Below are 22,015 nucleotides of genomic sequence, written 5' to 3' on the forward strand. Positions count from 1 at the left end.
GGCACCCCACAGAATGACAACTGTTTAAATGGAGGGGGTGAGGAGGTAGGCAGTTTCAAAGATGACCCTGGGTGAGTGAAATAGCAATAATGGGGAAGAGAAACTTCTGAAGGAAAAGAAAACTCAATTTGGCCCAAGTTACAGGGTGCCTGAGCAGCATCCAGGTGACAGTGTGAAAATTACTTGGAATGTAGGTGTGAAGTTGAGACTTGAGGTGGAGATTTGGCAGCTATTTGCATAGGAAAGAGTGTCAAAGCTATTTGAGTGAATTCCCAAAGATGAGAATGGAAAGATAAGTTTGAAGACAGAACTTTGAGAAAGGCCTACATTTAGGGACTATGAGGGGAAAGAACTAGTAAACGAATCAGAAGTGGTTAGACGAGCCTTTAAGTTTAAGAACAAGCCTTATGACTAGGTGATTAGAAAATCTCTTGTCTCTTTTAAAAGAACACAATAAAAACCAGATGGTCAGTTATTGAAGTAGATGCCTAGGATTTCTGGCAACTAGTTGATATTCTGACTTTCTGTTGTGTGGCTCTAGAACTTTTCTCTAAGGAACAGACCCATAACTTTAAATTGTCTATCTAGCAGACCCATAGGCATCTTAAACTCAAGCTCAAAAAGATTGTATTATTGTTATCCCCCAAAGCTCAAGCTTGCTCCGTATTTATGTTCTCTTTTTTTAAAACTATTTGAATTTTAAACTATTTGGTTATTAAACCTATTCAGTTATTAACTCCACTGTTCATTTGCCCCAAACAGAAATCGCAGATTGATCTGCCACTATCCTCCCTTTCTTATCATTAGGACTTCCACTTCCAAAACCAACATATATTTGATTATTGCTATAGACTGAATATTTGTGTCCCCCCAAAATGTGATGGTGTTAGGAGGTGGAGCCTTTGAGACGTGAGTAAGTCATGAGGGCTCTGCCCTCATAAATGGAATCAATGCCCTTTTAACAGAGACCCTGAGAGATACCTTGTCCTTTTTGCCATATGAGGTTATGCAAAAAAGCAGCCATCTATGAACAAGGAAAAGGGCTTTCACCAGACAGTGAATCTGCCAGCACCTTGATCTTGGACTTCCCAGCCTTCAGAATTGTGAGAAATAAATGTATGTTATCTGTAAGTCACCTAATCTATGGTACTTTTGTTATAGGAGCCCAGATGGGGTGCTGCTCTAAAAATGTGAAAGTGGGTTTGCAACTGAGTAAGATTAGATTAGATTAGATTAGATTAGATTACATGATTAGAGAGGCTGGAAGAATTTTGAGGTTTGTGCTAGCAAAAGCCTACCTTACAATGAACAGCCCGTTAAGAAGGGTTCTGTTGATAACCCAGAAAGAAAAGAGAGCTACAAAGAAAATATTTGGCTGGATATTTGGCTGAAGAAATATCTAAGCAAAGTATTGAAATTGCAGTTTAGCTTTTCTTTATTATAGTAAAATGCAAGAAGAAAGAAAAGGCAGACTTGTTCATCAAAAAGGAAGAGGAACTTAAAAGATTTGGAAAATTCTAAGCCTGTCCGTATTAAAAAGAGTGGGTGAACTGTTTGGGAGAGAATACAAAGAATGTGGCCAAACAACCATCTGATAAGGAAATGAGCCATCAAAACTGAATTTAGGAGCTATTGTTCAAGACAATGGAAGAAGGCAATTTAGTGATCATCCTGCTCTGCCACCCCCATTACAGAGCCAGAGCATAAAGGTCTGGGAGGCTGAATGATTTCAAAGGAAGGGCTGAGGGCACTTGTGGGACTGTGTTTAGCCTTGCCTGGAGAATTTCCACTCCCTGCGTTTGTACCAAGCCCTGTGATTGCCCCAGGTGCATTTCCGGTGAATCTTTGTGGTGGGAGGCCCCAGTAGTTACCCCACCAGAAGGCACAGGCAGCAGATTTTGCTGCATCCATGTGGTGCTGTCCCGTGGCAACATCTCTGCCAGGGCAGAGTGCACAAGCTATGAGATCAAGGCTATTTCCACCTAGATTTCCTGATGCATGACCCAGGCAGAGAATCTCTGCAGAGGCTCCAGCGGAGCTGTGGGGCTGGGGTTGCCCTCATGAACACCTTCAGGCGATTCCAGCCCAGGAAAGGCATGTGACTTTAACCTTTGAGAGCTATGGTCTGGTCTGTTCCAAGCAGTCATAGGGTTGGGGGCTGCCCAGAGGCATGGGGGGAAAGCCATCGATAGCCTTTGGGACCCAGCCCCTATCTGGCAAAACTGTGGGAGTGGGACCCCAGTGGGTCTGGGAAGCAGGACCACAGCTTGGACAAAGACAAAGAAGATTCTGCTCCAGCCTTAGGTTTTAGACTTGATCAGGACCTGTCATTACTTTCTTTCTTCTTTCTCCCTTTTGGAATTCTGAATGTCTATCTTATGTTGTCCTATCATTGTATTTTGGAAGCACATAACGTGTTTGATTTCACAGGTTCACAGCTGGGAAGGAATTGGCTCAGGATGAAGCCTGCCTTCAGTCTCGCCCATATCTGGTTTAGATGATTTTTAGATGAGACTTTGGACTCAGACTTTGAGTTGATGTTGGAACAAGTTAAGACTTTCAGGGGTTGTTGAGATGAAATAAATGTATTTTTCATTTAAGAGAGACATGAATTTTGGGGGCCAAGGATCAAATGCTACAGATTGAATATTTATCCTAATTCATATTGAACTTAACCCCAATACGATGGTATTAGAGGATAGAGCTTATGGGAGGTGACTAAGTCATGAGGGCAGAGCCTTCATGAATGGGATTAGTACCCTTATAAAAGAGACCCCAGGGAGCTCCTTTGTCACTTCTGCCATGTGAAGTTACATTTAAAAGACAGCCAGGAAGAAGGTTCTCATCAGAAACCAAATCTGCCAGTGCCTTGATTTTAGACTTCAGAACTGTGAGGAAGAGATTTCTGTTGTTTATAAGCCACCCATTCTATGTATTGTGTTACAGCAGCTTCAACAGACTAAAACAACGATCAGTTCCTATTATTCTTCCGGAAAGGTTCTTCTATTCCATCTTACCTTATACAACATCATACTGTCCTAATGAGGTCCTTGTCATGTTTTCTGTGTACTTTGTAGTAGCTTTCTTACTAGCCAATTAGCCTGCATCTAATTTCTTTGCTTTTTGATCCTACATCAAATACAGCTCTCAGAGCTATATTTCTATAACAAAACGAATGTAAAATAACATTGAAATAGTAAGTGCTATTATTTCATATACTAACAAAGAAGAAAAACTGCCTAATTAAGCTACAACACAATGCTTTCTTAATATGTAGGATTTTTATTTCATAATTAAAAAATTCTTTTGGAGATATTTAGACATATTCTTATCACATCTCACTTTTGAATAGACATAAAAAAGAATATAAATGAAATAAATTGGTTAAGGAATTCCTGAAACTTCTTTGTATATGAGTACTTTTCCTAAATAACTTTTCATTTTGATGTTGGTGTTTTCACACATCTTCTGTGCCATCAAAAGCATTGGTGAGACAATTTAAGAGTGCCTCACTGTTATCTGAGAGGTTTTCTTTCAAATCACAATACAGTGTCTCCAAGTTTGGATTCTGGTGTTATTCTGCCTTTATCTGAATATGCCAATGAAGGTTTTTGATCAAAAACCAGGACTTGGGGTGCCTGGGTGGCTCAGTCGGTTGAGTGTCCGACTATTCACTTCAGCTCAGGTCATGATCCTGCAGTTTATGATTTTGAGCCCTGCTTTGGGCTCCACACTGCTGACAACTCGGAGCCTGCTTGGGATTCTCTCTCCCTCTCTCTCTCTGCCCCTCCCCTGCTCACTGTCTCTATCTGCCTCTGTCTCTCTTTCTCAAAATAAATGAACTTAAAAAAAACTAGGACTCATTCTTGAATTAATATTGAATTTATATATATTTAGTGGTGGTATTTGTCTAGTCATTCCATGAGGAAACAACCATGTCTCTACACTTTTAGGTGAGTTTATACTTTAACTTTTATGTACAGACAAGGACATTTCTTTATGGCTTTAGGAGGCCGTTAATTGGAAGACACATGGTGATTTTCGAGATAGGAAAATGTGAAAAATGTGTACCGGAGAAATTCTGAAGTAAGTTGTCTGACTTTTGTGATGCTCTTGCTTCTAAACAATGGCTCCTCTCTGCCTCCAGAATAACTTCTATTAACATAACATGGTAAATAAGGCCCTTTACTCTCTTGCTCTTAGATGTTTTCTTCAGCCTCACTTGCTGCCACTTTGTTTCCCTTAAGAAGTATTCTAACCATGCCTGGCAGCTCAGTATTTCTGTACATGCTTTGTACTTTTGCACCTTCATGCATTTGCTTGCAGTTCTTCTTATATATTCTTTGCCCTCTTCTCCGTGATGAACTCCTATATCCTCTCAGGCTCAGCCCAAAGGTCAGCTGTTTCATGCATCTTTCATGGAACCCTTCTGTCCCAAAAAGAATCATTTCCTCATTTGTGTTCTCACAGGGTTTTGTTCATTTATTCTAACAGGTATCACCCATGTTACATTTATCCAGTATTTTATGGAACTTGGGTTTATCTGTGTCTCTGTCTGAACTCAAGAAGAGACATTGTTTTTTGTTCATCTTTTGCTCATAGTCCTGAAATCCATGCTTGACATTTAGTAAAAACTCAATTCATGAGTTTTTGAATTGAATTGAATTGAAATGAGTTCAATTAATTTGAATTAATGTTTAAAGTCAGTCATTTATTCAACAAATATCTATTGAGTATCAAAAGACTGTAATACATGGTACTGGGAGCTCAGTACAGGGTAATGGGTAGTACTTTTGTTATCTCCAGATGCGGGACCAAAGATTTAGAACGGTTAACTCATTTGTCTAGTAAAAAGTGGTAGAGCTCTCCGACTGAAAATTGAGTGTCTGTGACCGTTCATGAACTATTACCTTGAATGAAAGAACTAATAATGTATAGCCTGAACTTAAGGGTGTATAATTTTGGGTAAGTGTTTCTGTTTTTTATTTTCAAATTTAACTTTCGAATTTTCTTCTGAATTCTGTAGTTCAATGTCAGCTACATTATGAAATCAAACATTAAAAACAAGTCATGTAAAGCAAGTGTTAATGCTTAGTGTAGCTTTGCACATATCAATATCTTTATAATCTGTAGTGTGAACTACTTAGACATGATTTTATAGGGACACCCCCCCCCCCCCCCGCCAAAGACTTTAGAAGTTTCCAGACTACATTGTTTTTCCCCCTTCATTTGCATCTTCTGTATGTGGTAGTAATTTTGAAAACCAGCAAAGTGTTGGAGAAAAGGTAATAGAGATAATGAGAATCTGGTTTGAAAAGAGTAAGTGTTTTGTAATCTGTATTATACATTCTATTAGCCTGGATAGACTGTGTCAAATCTAAAATACCAAGAGGTTTAAGTTAGATGCAATTGAAAATGAGTATCACTATCATTTGAGTAATAATGACATTTTCTTAGTGTTAATTTATCTTCTCAATATTATCCACTGTGAGACCCAACTTCCTAAGAAAATCTGAAAACTTTATCTACCATTTAAAAGTAATCTTTTAATCCCTTTAACATTTTATAATAGGCTATCATAATGGATTTTCCTAAGCTTTCCATTGAAATGGTACCATAAACTTAGAGTGCTTTCTCCATTATAGCAGTCCAGTGGTTGCAGGATAGACAAAATTCTAGGCAATTGAGTGCTAGATAGCAATCATTTTTCACTTTCTTTCTTATCTCTTACACATTAATTATTTGCATTATTAGCATTCTCTTAAATATGTTGTTTCTTTGTAGAAATATTTTAAAGTGAATCCATTTTCTGAGGAATAACACCTGTTCAGTTAGTTAATTATAACTCGAATGAATTGCAGTATGGTAAAGGTAAATAGTTGAAGAGCACCTCTGTGAAACACTCTCATTTGTGGTACTTTCCACTTTTCCAGCAAGGCTTCACATCACATTTAGGACATATGACCTGCCTTTATATGATCTGAGTGAGGATTCTAACATCAATTTGATATTAAATATTAAGTCCTGGTTTTCTTATTTATTAAATAAAAACAAATAGAAGTTCCTTGAATGAACTTGTAATGGATAATCTCATTATTTCTAGAACTGTACCCAACTCCTTGCCCTCAGCTAATGTGTTACATAATTTCCCAATAGGTGCCTTAGACTTAGAATCTTCCACACCTCTCTTTATATTTGATTTGGGGGTTGGTAGCTTTTCACCCGGTGGCCAACATCATGCTTTCCTACTGTTTTCTTTGCAGCTAACTGTGGGGGCTTATGGAGGATGGATGACTGTGTCCTGAAACAAAAAAAGAAAGCCTTGACAGGAATCACTTTAATTTCTTTTGTTTTTGATGACTAGATTTATGCTTCACTATTGTCAAAGTCCCAACAAGATAAAGATGTCTGCTATTACTACTGGTGTTTAGTATTTTCCTAGAACTAATGTAAAAGTAAAGAAAACAAAATACAAAGGATGTCAGCATGGTGGCAGAATAGTAGATTCCTTACTTTGCTTCCTCCCACAGATTCACTGAATAAACAGCTACACACAAATCAATTCCCTTGGAGAGAAATAAACTAGTTGAGTGACTCCTACACAGTAAGTGACTGAGAAAATACACACATTGAAAGGAGTAGGAAAGGTTGAGACACATTCATCCCATAAACTCCTGGCTTAGCAATTTGCAATAAGAAGGGAACCCCAACTGCCAGCTTTTCCCTGGGGAGCAAAGGGTTTGGATCACATGTCTAGCTCCCCAAATTTATTGTTGCTACACAAGGAATTGGCTCCCAAATCACCTAGCTGTGAAAGCCATTGGAGCTCCACATTCATGACTCCCTCGGGACCATATTAAACAAAGAGGAGGTTTTAAACAGAAGTGTGAGCACTTACCGTGACTATACCAGTGGGCTCAACACAGAGAGAACAGACAAAAAGACAAAGCTACCAGTTTCCCCATTGAAGGGATTTGACTGCACATTTTTATAGCTGCTGTCTGAGGGTCCAGTGTCTTCTCCCTCTCCCCCCACCCAAGGTTGTTTCTAATCAACCTTCATCTGGAAGTTGACTGGACTTCTCTAGGGGCCTGAAAGGGATTATGGGTACTTTAATACTTTTCTTTCCCCTCATCTGGAAGTTGACTGGACTTCTCTAGGGGCCTGAAAGGGATTATGGGTACTTTAATACTTTTCTTTCCCCTCACTCCAGTGATGAAAACAAGTGTCCATCTTCTCCCTGGAAAGAGATTATCCACACATCTAGCATCCCACCTGTCATGACTGCCTCTTAAGGGACTGGCTCCCAAATCACCTAGCTCAGAGATCCAAAAGGGCTTGGCATTCACAAGTCCTCCTTTATCACCAAAAACAAAGAGGCAATTTTTAATAGATGTGTAAGCACTTCCTACCACCACCCCCCTACCGTCAGTACAGAAGAAGCAGACAGAAACACAAGACTCTCAATTTCTCTCTGGAAGGAATTTGATTACATAATTTCCCAGCTGCTGCCCAGGGGCCAGGATTCTAATTATCCTTCATCAGGGAACTGATGGAGCACATAGTTAGTAGTCTTATGGAATCCTGAACCTACTATGGGAACTTCCTGTGCCTTTCCTTCCAACTCACCTCACTGATAAAACCAGTGGTGATAAATGATTTACCTGTCATCTAATTCAAAATAATGGCCATAAAGATGCTCACCGAACTCATGAGACCAATACATAAACAAAGTGAGTTTCAACAGAGAAAAAATATTAAAAAGTAGTAGACAGAAATTATAGAGCTGAAGAATACAAGTGAACTGAAAAATTGAGTACACGGGTTCAACAGGAGACTAGGTCAAGCAGAAGAAAGGATCAGTAAACTCAGAGGTCAGTGGAAATCATCCAGTCTGAGGAGGAAAAAGAGTAGAGATAGCTTAAGGAACTTACAGGATGCCAACAAGTGGAGGAATAAACACATTATGAGAATATGAGAGTCCCAACAGGAGGAGAGAGAAAAAAAGGCACAGAGAGATTATTAAATGAAATAATGGCTGAAAACTTCCCAAACCTGGGGAAATAGACATCCAGATCAAGAAAACTTTAAAAAGCACAAAACAAGATAATTTTAAGAGACCTGCACTGAGACACAATCAATTTTCCGAAAGTTCAAGAGAAAAAATGTTGAAAGCAATGATTGAAAAGCAACATGTTACATACAAGATAACCCCTGCCCCAAGACTACTTGCAGATTTTTCAGGGTAAACTTTGTAAGCTAGAAGGGAGTGGAGTGATACAGTCTAAGTTCTCAAAGAAGAAGGAAGGAAGGAAGGAATGGAGAAAAGGAAGAAGAGAGGAAGGAGGGGAGGGGAGGGAGGAAAGAAGGAAGGGAAGAAAGAAAAACTGCCAGCCAAGAACACTTCGCCAGGCAAAATTGTCCCAGAATTGAAGAGGAGATAAAGATAAGACAAAAGTTGAAGGAGCATCACCACTGGACTTGCCTTACAAGAAATGCTAACAGAAGTTCTTCCAGCTGAAATGAAAAAGTGCCAATTAGTAAAATGAAAACATGAAAGTATGAAACTCACTGGCATAAGTGGATATATAGTCAAATTTGGAATACTCTAATATATAATGGTGGTGTATAAATCACATATAATTCTAGTATAAAGGTTGAGACAAAAGTATTAAAAATGACTACAGCTGTAATAATTTTTTAATGAGTACACTAAAAAGATATAAATTATGACATCAAAAACATAAAATGTAGGGTCAGGGAGTAAACATATAGAGCTTTTATATGCTGTCCAAGTTAAGTTATAAGCTTAAAATGGACTGTTACAATGTTTTATGTAAGCCTCATGGTAACCAGAAAGTAAAAACCAGTAGTAGATACACAAAAGATCAAGAAAGGAATCAAAGCATACTACTACAGAAAATTACCAAACAACAAAAGAGGAGAGCAAGAGAGGAAGAACAAAGGTCTACAAAACACCCAGAGAAGAATTAACAAAAGACTTTACCTACCAAAAATTACCTTAAATGTAAATGAACTAATTATCCAATCATAGACTGAAAGTGAAGGGATGGTAAAAGATATTTCCTGCAAATGGAAACTGAGAGAACAGGTGCAGTGATAATTATATCAAACAAATAGACTTTATGTCAAAAACTATAAGTGACAAGGCCATTACATAATGATAAAGTGGTCAATTCATCAATAGGATGTTAAAAAAATATGCACCTAATATTGGAGCATCTAAATATATAAAGCAAACATTAGCCGATCTGAAGGAAGAAACAATAATAATAGGAGACTTCAATACCCCTCTTTGAACAGTGGGTAGATCATCCAGACAGAATATCAATAAGAAAATACTGGACTTAAACTACACTTTAGACAAAAAAACATCAAACAGACATATACAAAGCATTCCATCCAACAGTGGCAGGATACACATAGAACATTCTCTGGGGTAAATCATTTATTAGGCCACATAACCAGTCTTAACAAATACAAAAAGATTGAAATCACATCATGCATCTTTGCTGACCACAATTACATGAAACAAGAAATCAGTAACAGAAAAACTGTAAAATTCACAAATACGTGGAGATTAAACAACATGCTTCTGAACAACTAATGGGTTAAAGAAAAAGAAATTTAAAAGTATCTGAGACAAATGAAGATGGAAACACAGCACGCTAAAATTATGGAGATGTGGTAAAATGAGCTCTAAGAGGAAAGTTTATAGTGATAAATGTCTACATCAAAGAAACAGAAAGATCTCAACCTAACTTTACATCACATGGAACTAGGAAAGGAAGAAGCACTAACCCTGAATTGAGTAGAAGGAAGAAATAACAAAGATCAGAGCAAAAATAAATGAAATAGAGACCAGAGAGATAATAGAAAAGGTAATGAAATTATGAGTTGGTTTTTTTAAAAGATAAATTTGACAAACCTTTAGCTAGCCTAACAGAAAAAAAGAGTGAAAACTCAAAATAAGAAAAGAGCTGTTACATGTAATGCCCCAAAAATACAAATGATCACAGGAGACTACAGGAACAATGATATGCCAAAACATTGGACAACTTAGAAGAATGGATAAATCCCTAGAAACACACAGCCTACCAAGAACAAATTATGGAGAAATAGAATATTTGAACAGACCAATAACTCTTAAGGCAAATGAATCAGTAATAAAAAAATCTTTCAGCAAAGAAAAGTCCAGTAACAGATGGCTTCACTGGTGAATTCTACCAAACATTTAAAGACTTAATAACAGTCCTTCTCAAAGTCTTCCAAAATAATTGAAGAGGAGGGAACACTTCCAAACTCATTTCACAAGGGCAGCATTACCTTGATACCAAAGCCAGATAAGGACATTGTAAATTATAGGCCAATATTCCTGATGAATATATATGCAAAAATTCTCAACAAAATACTACTAAACAGAATTCAACAGCATATTAAAAGGATTACATACAGTGATCAAGTTGTATTTGTTTCTGGGTTTAGGTAGTTTAGCATATTCTAAATAAACATGATATGCCACAATGAAGAGAAAAAAAATCATATCATTGCAGTAGATGCAGTGAAAGCATTTCACAAAATTTAATAACCTTTGATAAAACTCTCAACAAGTTAGGTATAGAAGGATTATACCTCAAAGAAACAAAGGTTTTATATAGCAAGCTTACAACTAACATACTGCTGAAAAGCCAAAAGTTTTCATCTAAGATTACGAGCAAGACAAAGAGGCCCACTCTCATCAATTCTAATTCAACTTAGTACTGGAAGTCCTAAGCAGCACAATTAGGCAAAAGAAAGAAATAAAAGGCATCCATATCAGGAAAAATGAAACTTGTTTTGTTTTCAGAATACATTATCTTATATATAGAACACCCTAAAGACTCCATCCAAAAACTGTTAAAACTAATGAATGAACTTAGTAAAGTTGCAGGATACAAAATCAACAAATGAAAATTGGTTGCATTTCTACACACTAACAACAAACTCTCTGAAAAAGAAATTAAGAAAACAATACCATTTACAATTGCATCTGAAAAAGAAATTAAGAAAACAATACCAATTACAATTGCATCTTATTCTTAAGAATAAACAAAGGAGGTGAAAGATCTATACAATGATAGCTATCAAACATTTATGAAGAAAATTGAAGACACAAGTAAATAGCAAGACATCTCATGTTCATGGATTGAAAGGGTTAATATTGTAAAATGTCCATACTATACAGAGTGATCTACACTTTCAGTGCCATCCCTATCAAAATTCAAATGGCAATTTTACAGGAATAGAAAAAAAAAGTCCTAAAATCCGTATGGAATCATAAAAGACCCTGAATAGCTAAAGCAATTTTAAGCAAGAAGTGCAAAGTTGGAAGCATTATACCTTCTTATGTATGTTACATAACTATATCAATCAAAACAATATGGTATTGGCATAAAAACACAGATCAATGGGACAGAATAGAGAGCCCAGAAATAAACCCACATATATATGGTCAACTAATTTTCGACAAAGGCACCAACAATACGCAATAGGGGAAGGATAGTCTCTTCAATAAAGGGTATTATAAAATTGGACACTCACATGCAAAAGAGTATAATTGGTTCCTTATACGATACACAAAAATCAACTCAAAAGGGATTTAGGATTTAAATTAAAGACCTGAAACTGTAAAACTCTTATTAAAAAAAAACATAGGGGAAAAGGTCACTGAGATTGGTCTTGTTGGTGATTTTTTGGATCTGACACAAAAACTAGGTTTTTGTTACTAAAATGTTACTGTACAGCAAAGGAAGCCATCAAAAAAAGGCAACCTATAAAATAGAATGGAATGAAATATTTGCAAGCTATACACTCAATAAGGAGTTAATACCCAAAATATATAAGGGACTCTTACAATTAATAGAAATAATAACAATCAAGTTTTAAAATGGACAAAGAACTTGAATAGACAGTTTTCCAACGACATATGTGTGGCCATCAGATATATGAAAAGATCCTCAACATCAATAATCACCATGGAAATGCAAATCAAAACCACTTACTTATTGCCTCACACCTGTTTGAGATGATGATTATCAAAAAATTAAAAGATAATAAATATTGGTAAGAATGTGGAGAAATTGGGACCTTGTACACAGTTGGTAAGAATGCAAAATGGTGGCTATGAAAAACAGTATAGGAGTTCCTCAAAAAATTAAAAAGAGAACTACTGTAGGATCCACCAATCCCACTTCTGGATACTGATTTAAGAGAAATGAAATCAGGATATCAAAGACAGATTAGCACTCCTGTGTTCATAGAAGCCCTATTCATGATAGCCAAGATATGGAAATAACTTAAGTTTCTGTCGATGGATGAATGAAGAAAGCCTGCAAGGGAATGTTATTCAACCTTAAACAAGAAGAAAATTCTGCAACATGCAAAATATTGCAAAATATTGGATATTGGTCAATTCGGGACCGTTATGCTAAATGAAATAAACCAGCTACAGAAAGACAAATACTGTATGATTCAATTTATATGTGGTGTCTAAAATAGTCAAATTCATAGATTCAAAAGAGTGGGACTAAAGAGGAAACAGGAAGTTACTAATCAGTGGGCCTAAAGTTTTAATTAAGATGAATAAGCTATAGAGATCTGCTATACAGTGTTGTAATCTATGGTCAACAATATTGTATTATACACTCAAAATTTTGTTAAGAGGGTAGATCTCATGTTGCTTCTTTACCACAATAAAATAAAATTTTTAAAAAAACTGAAAATGAATCATCTAAGCACCAACTCAAGAAGAGAAAGTTGAGGTCAACAAAGAATGCCCAAGAAAGTGGAGGAAGGAGACAATAAAGTTCAGCTATTAATAGAATTCTAAAGAAAAGATGGGGAGAGTAAAGATGGTGTAGTAATAGGGGGACTCTGTGATTGCCTTGTTCCTTGAACACAGCTAGATAAATATCAAATCATTCTGAATACCAAGAAATTGATCTGAGCACTGAGAGAAGAAACTGCACAACTAGAGGGAGAAAAGAGGCTGCATCATGGAAGGTAGGAAGTGCAGAGAGTGATTTGGGGGAGAAAAGAATCATAGTGTGCTGCAGAGGAGAGGGAGCCCTAATCACAGAGACAGGAGAAAGAGAAAGGAAGAATGCAGCATACAGGTGCAGGGTGCTGCACAAGAAAAACACTTCCCCCAAATCATTGAGGAAATGAGAGTGGCTGATTATCACAAGTTTTTACAAGCAGCAGAGCTCAAAGTCTGAAGTTTTAGAAGTCCACACTATCGCTAAGGTTGATCCTGGTAGATGTGGTGGTGCTCCTGGAGAAGGAGGGTAGAGGTCCGGGAGCAGACAGCGTGGTCTGAGGTTATCCTGGGTCCCACCGGGAGAGACAGTTCTCCTTCTTGGAGTGCATTTGGGAGAGGTGGCACTGCCCCTAAGGGGACAAAAGACCAGGCAGGCACCATTGAGCTGCCTCATTCATCAGCATAATGCACCTGCTAAGTGTAACTAACCAGGAAGCTAGCTTTTGGCTGCACTTTACCATAAACTCCCAAGCCCCTGCTCAGTCCTGGAACTGATTTTCTGGGACAAATTGGAAGCAGCCAAGCATGGCAATCCTTCCCCAGAGGATCAGTGTAGGTTTGCACCCTGCCACTCCAGGTCCCTACAATTTGATGTTTTGAATGCCAGCCAGCACACCTGATGTAAAACACAGCACTGTGCCACTGGGAAGGTGGACAGTTTGGACACAGACAAGGGTGAAGGCAGGGATCTGATTGTTCACTCTTCCGTGAGGGCTTCCTGAAGAGTGGCAGGCGTGAACTATGCTCTCTAGGGACTAGAGCAGGTGGATGCCATTTTTCACCCCTTCCATCAGCACAGATGTACTTGAGAGAGAGGCACAATGCCCACAGTAGAGGCTTGAGCCACTTACACCAGGCCCTGCCCCCCTGAGCTCTGCAGGTGTATTTGTTTCTTTGTTTTATTAAGGGCAAGCTCTGAAAGCCAGAGCTGAGGAGGGCTCCTCCCCCACAAGACCAGCATAAACCCTCTGCAAGCACCAAGTCTACTGACCATAGAGTGCTGCAAAACTTCAGCTCTAGAGGAAATAGGATCTAACCTTTTTTAACAAGCAGACTAAAACACACCTAGTTAAAACTTGCCACATACTGTACAAGGTCCAAACACTCCCCACTGCAGGTAAGGAGAAACTCTACAGAGTACTGATCTGAGGAAAAGAGCAGCCAAACCACAACAGCAGAGCACATACAGCATACACCAAAACACTTCCTGAAGCACCATACCCTGGGAAGTATATGACATCTTAGTAATATAGCCATTACTCTCAGGAGCAGGAAATATAACAGGTTTTCCTAATGCAGAGAAGACAGAGATCTAGACAAAATGCCAAGATGGAGGAATTCATCCCAAAAGAGAGAACAAGAAGAGATAGAAGTAATGGCCAAGGAATAATCAAAACAGATATAAGTAATATACCTGAACAAGAATTTAAAATTTTTTTAATGTTTAAGAGAGAGAGACAGAGTGCAAATGGGGGAGGGGCAGAGAGAGAGAGAGAGAGAGGAAGACACAAAATCTGAAGCAGGCTCCAGTCTCTGAGCTGTTAGCACAGAGCTCGACGCAGGGCTCGAACCCATGAATCATGAGATCATGACCTGAGCCAGAGTCAGATGCTTAACTGACTGAGCCACCTGGGCACCCCTACCTGAACCAGAATTTAAAACAACAGTCATAAGGATACTAGCTGGGCTTGAGAAAAGCATAGAAGTCACTAGGGAGTCCCTTACTGCAGAGATAACTAAAAACTAGTAGGCCAAAATGAAAAATGCTATAAGATATATGCAAAACCAACTAGATGTAATGACCACAAGGATGGAAGAATCAGAGGGATGAATAAGTGATATACAAGATGAAATTATGGAAAATAATGAAGCTGAAAAGATGAGGGAAATAAAAATATTGGATCATGAATATAAACTTAGGGAACTCAACAACTCCATAAAGCATAACATTTGTATCATAGGAGTCGCAGAAGAAGAGAGGAGAAAGATGGCATAAGGTTTATTTTAACAATTACAGCTGAAAACTTCCCTAATCTGAGGAAGGAAATAGACATTGAAATCCAGGAGGTACAGAGAACTCCCACCAAAATCTATAAAAGCCAGCCAACACCAAGATACACTGTAGTAAAATTTGCAAAATTTTAAGAGATAAGAGTCCTAAAAGCAAGGGAATAAAAGTCCCCAACCTACAAGAGAAGACAAAGAAGATTTGCAGCAGATCTCTCCACAGAAACTTGCCAAGTCAGAAGGGAGTGGCATGATATATTCAACATGCTGAATGCAAACAATATGCAGCCAAGAATACTGTATCCAGCAAGTCTGTCATTCAGAATAGAAGGAGAGTTTCCCAAACAAAAACTAAGGGAGTTTGTGACCACTGAACCAGCCCTGCAAGAAATATTAAAGGGGGCTTTTTGAATGTGAAAGAAAGCCTAAAAGCAACAAAGACTAGAAGGGAACAGATAAAAAACCTCAAGAAACACCAACTTTACAGGTAAATGGCACTAAATTCATACCTATCAATAATCACTCTGAATGTAAATGGACTAAATGCTACAATCAAAAGACATAGGGTATCAGAATGGAAAAAAGTAAAAATAAAAATGAAAAAAACCCCCACAAGACCCATCTATATGCTACCTACAAGAGACTCATTTTAGACCTAAAGATACATGCAGATTGAAAGTGAGGGAATGGAGAATCATCTATCATGCTAATGAGTGTTAAAAGAAAGCTGGAGTAGCCATACTTATATCAGACAAACTAGATTTTAAAACAAAGAGATGATAAAGGAGGCACTGTATCATAAAGGAGTCTATCCAACAGATATATAATAATTGTAAATATTTATGCCCCCAACTCATAATAACTAAAATATATAAATCAACAAAAAGCATAAACAAACTCATTGATAATAATACAATGATAGTAGGGGACTTTAACACCCCACTTAGAGCAATGGACAGATCATCTAAGCAGAAAATCAATTAGAAAACAATGGCTTTGAATGACACTCTGGACCAGATGGACTTAACATATATATTCAGAACATTTCATCCTAAAGCAGCAGAATACACATTATTTTTTGAGTGCACGTAGTACATTCTTTAGAATAAATCACATACTGGGTCACAAATCAGGCCTCAACAAATACAAAAAAGGTTTAGATCATACAATGCATATTTTCTGACCACAACACTATGAAATTTGAAGTCAACCACAAAAAAGAATTTGGAAAGACAACAAATACATGGAAGTTAAAGGACATCCTATGAAATAATGATTGGGTTAAACCAGGAAATTAAAGAAGAAAAAAAAATACAAGGAAGAAAATGAAACTGAAATCATGGCAGTTCAAAACCCTTGGAACGCAGCAAAAGCAGTTATAGGAAGGAAATATCTAGCAAAACAGGTCAACATCAGGAAGCAAGAAAAATCTCAAATACACAACTTAACTTTACGCCTAAAGGAGCTAGAAAAGGAAGAGTAAATGGAGCCTAAAGCCAGCAGACTATGGGAAATAATAAAGATTAGAGCAGAAATAAATGATATAGAAACAAACAAAAAACAGTAGAACAGATCAATGAAACTAGTAGCTGGTTCTTTGAAAGAATTAATAAAATTGATAAACCCCTAGCTAGACTTATCAAAAAGTAGAGAGAAAGGATCCAAACAAATAAAATCATGAATAAGAGAGGAGAGATCACAACCAACACCACAGAAATACAAACAATTATAAGAGAAAATTAGGAGCAATTATATGCCAACAAATAGGGCAATCTGGAAGAAATGGACAAATTCCTAGAGACATAAACTACCAAAACTGAAACAGGAAGAAATAGAAAATTTAAACAGACCCATAACCAGCAAAGAAATTGAGTCAGTAATCAAAAATCTCCTAACAGACAAAAATCTCCTAACAGACAAATGGCTTCCCAGCAGCATTCCACCAAACATAAGAAGAGTTTATACCTATTTTCCTCAAACTGTTCCAAAAAATATAAATGGAAGGAAAATTTCCAAACTCATTCTATGAGGCCAGCATTACCTTGATTCCAAAACCAGATAAAGACCCCACTAAACAAAGGAGAATTATAGGCCAAAGTCCCTGATGAATATGGATGCAAAAAATTCTCAAGATAGTAACAAATCAAAAATTATTCACCACGATCAACTAGGATGTATTCCTGAGCTGCAAGGGTGGTTCAGTATTCACAAATCAGTCAAGATGATATACCGCATTAATAAAAGATAAGAACCATATGATACTTTCAATAGATGCAGAAAAGTATTTGACAAAATACACTATCTGTTCTTGATAAAAACCCTCAACAAACTAGGGATGAAGGGAACATTCCTTAACATCATAAAGGCTATATATGAAAGACCCCCAGTCAATGGAGAAAAACAGCTTTTTTCCCCAACAGTCAGGAGCAATATGGGGATGTCCACTCTCACCATTACTTTTTAAGATAATACTAGAAGTCTTAGCCTCAGCAATCATACAACATAAAGAAATAAAAGACACCAAAATCAACAAGGAAAAGTAAAACTTTCACTATTTGCAGATGACATGATACTCCATGTAGAAAACCTGAAAGACTCCATCAAAAAATTGCTAGAATTGATAAGCAAATTCAGCAAAGTCATAGGATATACTATCGATGTACAGAAATCTGTTGCATTTCTGTACACCAATAATGAAGCAGCAGAAAGAGAAAATAAGGAATTGATCCTGTTTACAATTGCATCAAAAACCATAAGACACTTAGGAATAAACCTAACCAAAGAAGTAAAAAATATGTAATATGAGAACTATAGAACACTTATAAAAGAAATCAAAGAGGACACAAAGAAATGGAAAAATATTCCATGCTCATAGGTTGGAAGAACAAATATTGCTAAAATAGTCTACACTACCCAAATATACATATTTAATACAATCTATACATTTTATACAACCCCTATCAAAATACCACCAGCATTTTTCACCAAGCTAGAACAAACAATCCTAAAATTTATATGGAACCACAAAAGACTCCAAATAGCCAAAGCCATCTTGAGAAAGAAAAGCAAAGCTGGAGGCATCACAATTCCGGACTTCAAGCTATATTACAAAACTGTAGACACCAAGACAGTATGGTACTGGCACAAAAACAAACACATAGATCAATGGAACAGGATAGAAAACCCAGAAATGGATCCACAACTATATGGTCAACTAATCGTTGACAACGCAGGAAAGAATATCCAATTGAAAAAAGAGTCTCTTCAACAAGTGGCATTGGGAAAACTGGACAACAACATGCAGAAGAGTGAAACTAGACCACTTTCTTACACCATACACAAAAGTAAATTTAAAATGGATGAAAGACCTAAATGTGAGCCAGGAAACCATCAAAATCCTAGAGGAGAACACAGGCAGCAACCTCTTTGACCTTGCTAGAACAACTTCTTAGTAGACACATTGCTGGAGGCAAGGAAAACAAAACTAAAACTGAACTCTTGGGACTTCATAAAAATAAAAAGCTTCTGGACAGGGAAGGAAACAATAAAACTAAAAGGCACCCTACAGAATGGGAGAAGATATTTGCAAATGGCATATTGGATAAAGGGTTAGTATCCAAAATCTATAAAGAACTTATGAAACTCAACACCCAAAAAATAATGCAGTTAAGAAATGGGCAAGACATGAACAGACATTTTTCCAAAGAAGACATCCAGAAGGATAACAGACACAAAAAGATACTCAACATCACTCATCATCAGGGAAATACAGATCAAAACCACGATGAGGGGGGCGCCTGGGTGGCTCAGTCTGTTGGGCATCAGACTTTGGCTCAGGTCATGATCTCACAGTCCATGGGCTTGAGCCCCACATTGGGCTCTGTGCTGACAGCCCAGAGCCTGTAGCCTGCTTCAGATTCTGTGTGTGTGTGTGTGTGTGTGTGTGTGTGTGTGTGTGTGTGTCTCTGCCCCGCCCCCCCACTCACGCTCTGTCTCTGTTTCTCAAAAAATGAATAAACGTTAAAAAAAATTTTTAAAAAAACCATGATGAAGTGCCACCTCACACCTGTTGGAATGCCTAAATTAGCAACACAGGAGGCAGCAGAGGTTTGTGAGGATGCAGAGAATGGGGAACCCCCTTACTCTGCTAGTGGGAATGCAAACTGGTGCAGCCACCCTGAAAAACAGTATAGATCTTCCTCAAAAAGTTAAAAATAGAACTACCCTACAACCCAGAAATTGCACTACCAGGTATTTACCCAAAAGATACAAAAATAAGATTTGAAAGTGCACATGCACCCCCATGTTTATAGCAGCATTATCTTCAATAGCCAAACTATGGGAAAAGTTCAAGTGTCCAATGGAAGTATACATATATACAATGGAAGTAGTATATGTACAATGGAATCTTATTCAGCCATAGAAAAGAATGGATATTTGCCGTTTGCAACAATGTAGATTTTATAAACAGCTGGAGTTTATTATGCTAGGCGAACTAAGAGAAAGACAAATACCGTATGATTTCACTATGCAGAATTTAAGAAACAAAACAGATAAACATAGGGGAAGGTAGAAAAAAAAGAGCGGGAGGCAAACCATAAGAGACTCTTAAGTATAGAGAACAAACAGAGTTGTTGGAGGGGAGGTGAGTTGGGAATGGGCTAAATGGGTGATGAGTATTAAGGAGGGCACATATTGTGATGAGCACTGGGTGTTATATATAAGTGATGATTCACTAAATTCTCCTAAAACCATTATTACACTATATCTTAATTAAAATTTAAATAAAAACTTGAAAAGAAGAAATGGGGAGACTCAAACTCTGGTTGTTTAAAAAGTATGGACAAGATGAATGAAGTAAAAAGAAGATATAAACAAGTTTCAGAGTGAAAGAAACATAATGAGAGACATAGTAGATACACCAGAATTCTTAGATGTATGGCAGAATTGGGAATTCCTCCCTTGGGCAAACTTTGCCAAAAGGAGAGACATTCTGCACTTCGTTTTATGAGACTATTTTCATCTTGATATCAAAACCAAAGACAAAAAAGAAGAGAATTGAAATTATTAGACCAATCTCATCTATAAACATATACATATGTTTATATATATAAATCTTAAATAAAATCTTATATATAAATTATATAAAATCTTAAATAGCTGTTAATAAACTTCATACAGCAATATATATGTTAAAGAAAAATTCTCCTAACGCTTGACAATGTAGGGTTTACCTGGAATGCAAGTATGTTTATCACTAATAAATTCATTATTACAACATACCCAATTAACAGGCTTAACAAAGTCTTTGTTTACCTAAATATATACAGAAAAGCAGTTGATAAAATCCAACAGTACTTCATGACTAGCAAAAAAAAAAATCCTTGTCGTAAACTGGTAATTAAAGGAAAAAAAAATTTTGTAATCTTTTAATGTTCTCTACAAATATATATATACATATTTGATTTTATAGTCAAATAGAACCATTCTCTTTGAATTAGAAAAACGTGTCTACCATCATGGCTTCTATTCAATATTATGCCTGTCTTAGTATAGTCAAAGATGATACAATGATTGAAAATACATAAACAAAACTCTCTCTCTCTGTCTCTCTGTCTCTCTGTCTCTCTCTCTCTCTCACACACACACACACACACACACACACACACACACACACAGGAGGAAAATACACATAATGTGATGTGAAATGCAAAATAATGTATTGCCCAAGGACAACTGGTGAGTAGCCGAACCAGGAGTTCACATATAATTTGCCTCTGAAGTCTGAACTCAGCAACTTGTGCTGTACCATCTAGTGGCCCAGAGAATGGGGAAGACTAGCCATTTCAGCTGCAATCTAAATTGCAGTCTTGCTTCTTGTAAATTTCCTCACCAGTTAAATAACCAGAAATCTTAAATTAATATTATTAACGGAGTGCCTTGATGGCTCAGTTGGTTAAGTGTCCGACTTAGGCTCAGGTCATGATCTCACTGTTGGTGAGTTTGAGACCCAAGCCAGGCTCTGTGCTGACAGCTAGGAGTCTGGAGCCTGCTTGGGATTCTGTGTCTCCTTCTCTGCTCCTCCGCTGCTCATGCTCTCTCTCTTTCTCTCTCTCTCTCCCTCAAAAATAAGTAAACATTAAAAAAATTAAAAAATAATAATTCTAATTAATATTATTAGCAAAATTTTATATTTATCTTCCAGAAGGTTTGGTCTTCATGTTTTCAGATTTTTCCACTCTTCCCGTATGATAAATAGTGCCACACTAAATATTCTTGGGTCTTCGTATATGTAGAATAGTCTCTTGTAAGTTTATTTTCTGTGGATACATTCACACGAGCAGTATTAACAGGTAAAAAAAAAATGTGAGCCATGGCTATTGGCATATGTTGGCAAATTTCTAAAGCAATTTGTGGTGACCCTGTAATACGATAAGTAATTGAGTTTCTAAACATATGATTAACTCATGAATTAAGAGCTTGTTTAAATGGTGCTTATACTTGGAGAATAGTATTTTACTAACTCATGAATATGGTATATTGACATCATTCTTTAAAGTAGGTTTTTATTGCAAAATAAGTTGCTAATATTTTTACTTTATTTTAGTTATATTATTTTTAGTACACACATAATTATTGAGCCTAGAAGTTGGAGGCTTAATCATATAATTCTAATGTTTTGTATGTTAAAAATTTTTATAATAAAATACTCAGAGAAATGTTGTTTTCAAACCATTTGAATTAATGGATAAAAGGCAAAACTGTATAAGCAAAAGATTCCTTTAGTTTTAAAAGGAGATTTAAAACTTTGATATGGTGAAATATTTTGTTACACTTTTTCATCAGAACTAGAAAAGGGTTATCACATAATTTCATATACATATACATATACATATACATATACATATA

The 22,015-nt window shown here is 36.9% G+C and overlaps 1 protein-coding gene across 1 annotated transcript in view; it reads left to right on the plus strand.

The window, feature by feature from the left end:
- Positions 1–6,489, plus strand: part of LOC128777379 (uncharacterized) — a 39,198-nt gene extending 32,709 nt beyond the window's left edge. The window contains exon 5 of the mRNA XM_053904189.1: positions 6,264–6,489. The gene's annotated coding sequence lies outside the window, so the exon portion shown is untranslated. The remainder of the gene's footprint in view (positions 1–6,263) is intronic.
- The last annotated feature ends 15,526 nt before the right edge of the window (positions 6,490–22,015 follow it).

The sequence above is a fragment of the Panthera pardus genome, unplaced genomic scaffold, assembly GCF_024362965.1.
Source record: "Panthera pardus isolate Hobbes unplaced genomic scaffold, ASM2436296v1 HiC_scaffold_16, whole genome shotgun sequence".
Taxonomy (NCBI): Eukaryota; Metazoa; Chordata; class Mammalia; order Carnivora; family Felidae; genus Panthera; species Panthera pardus.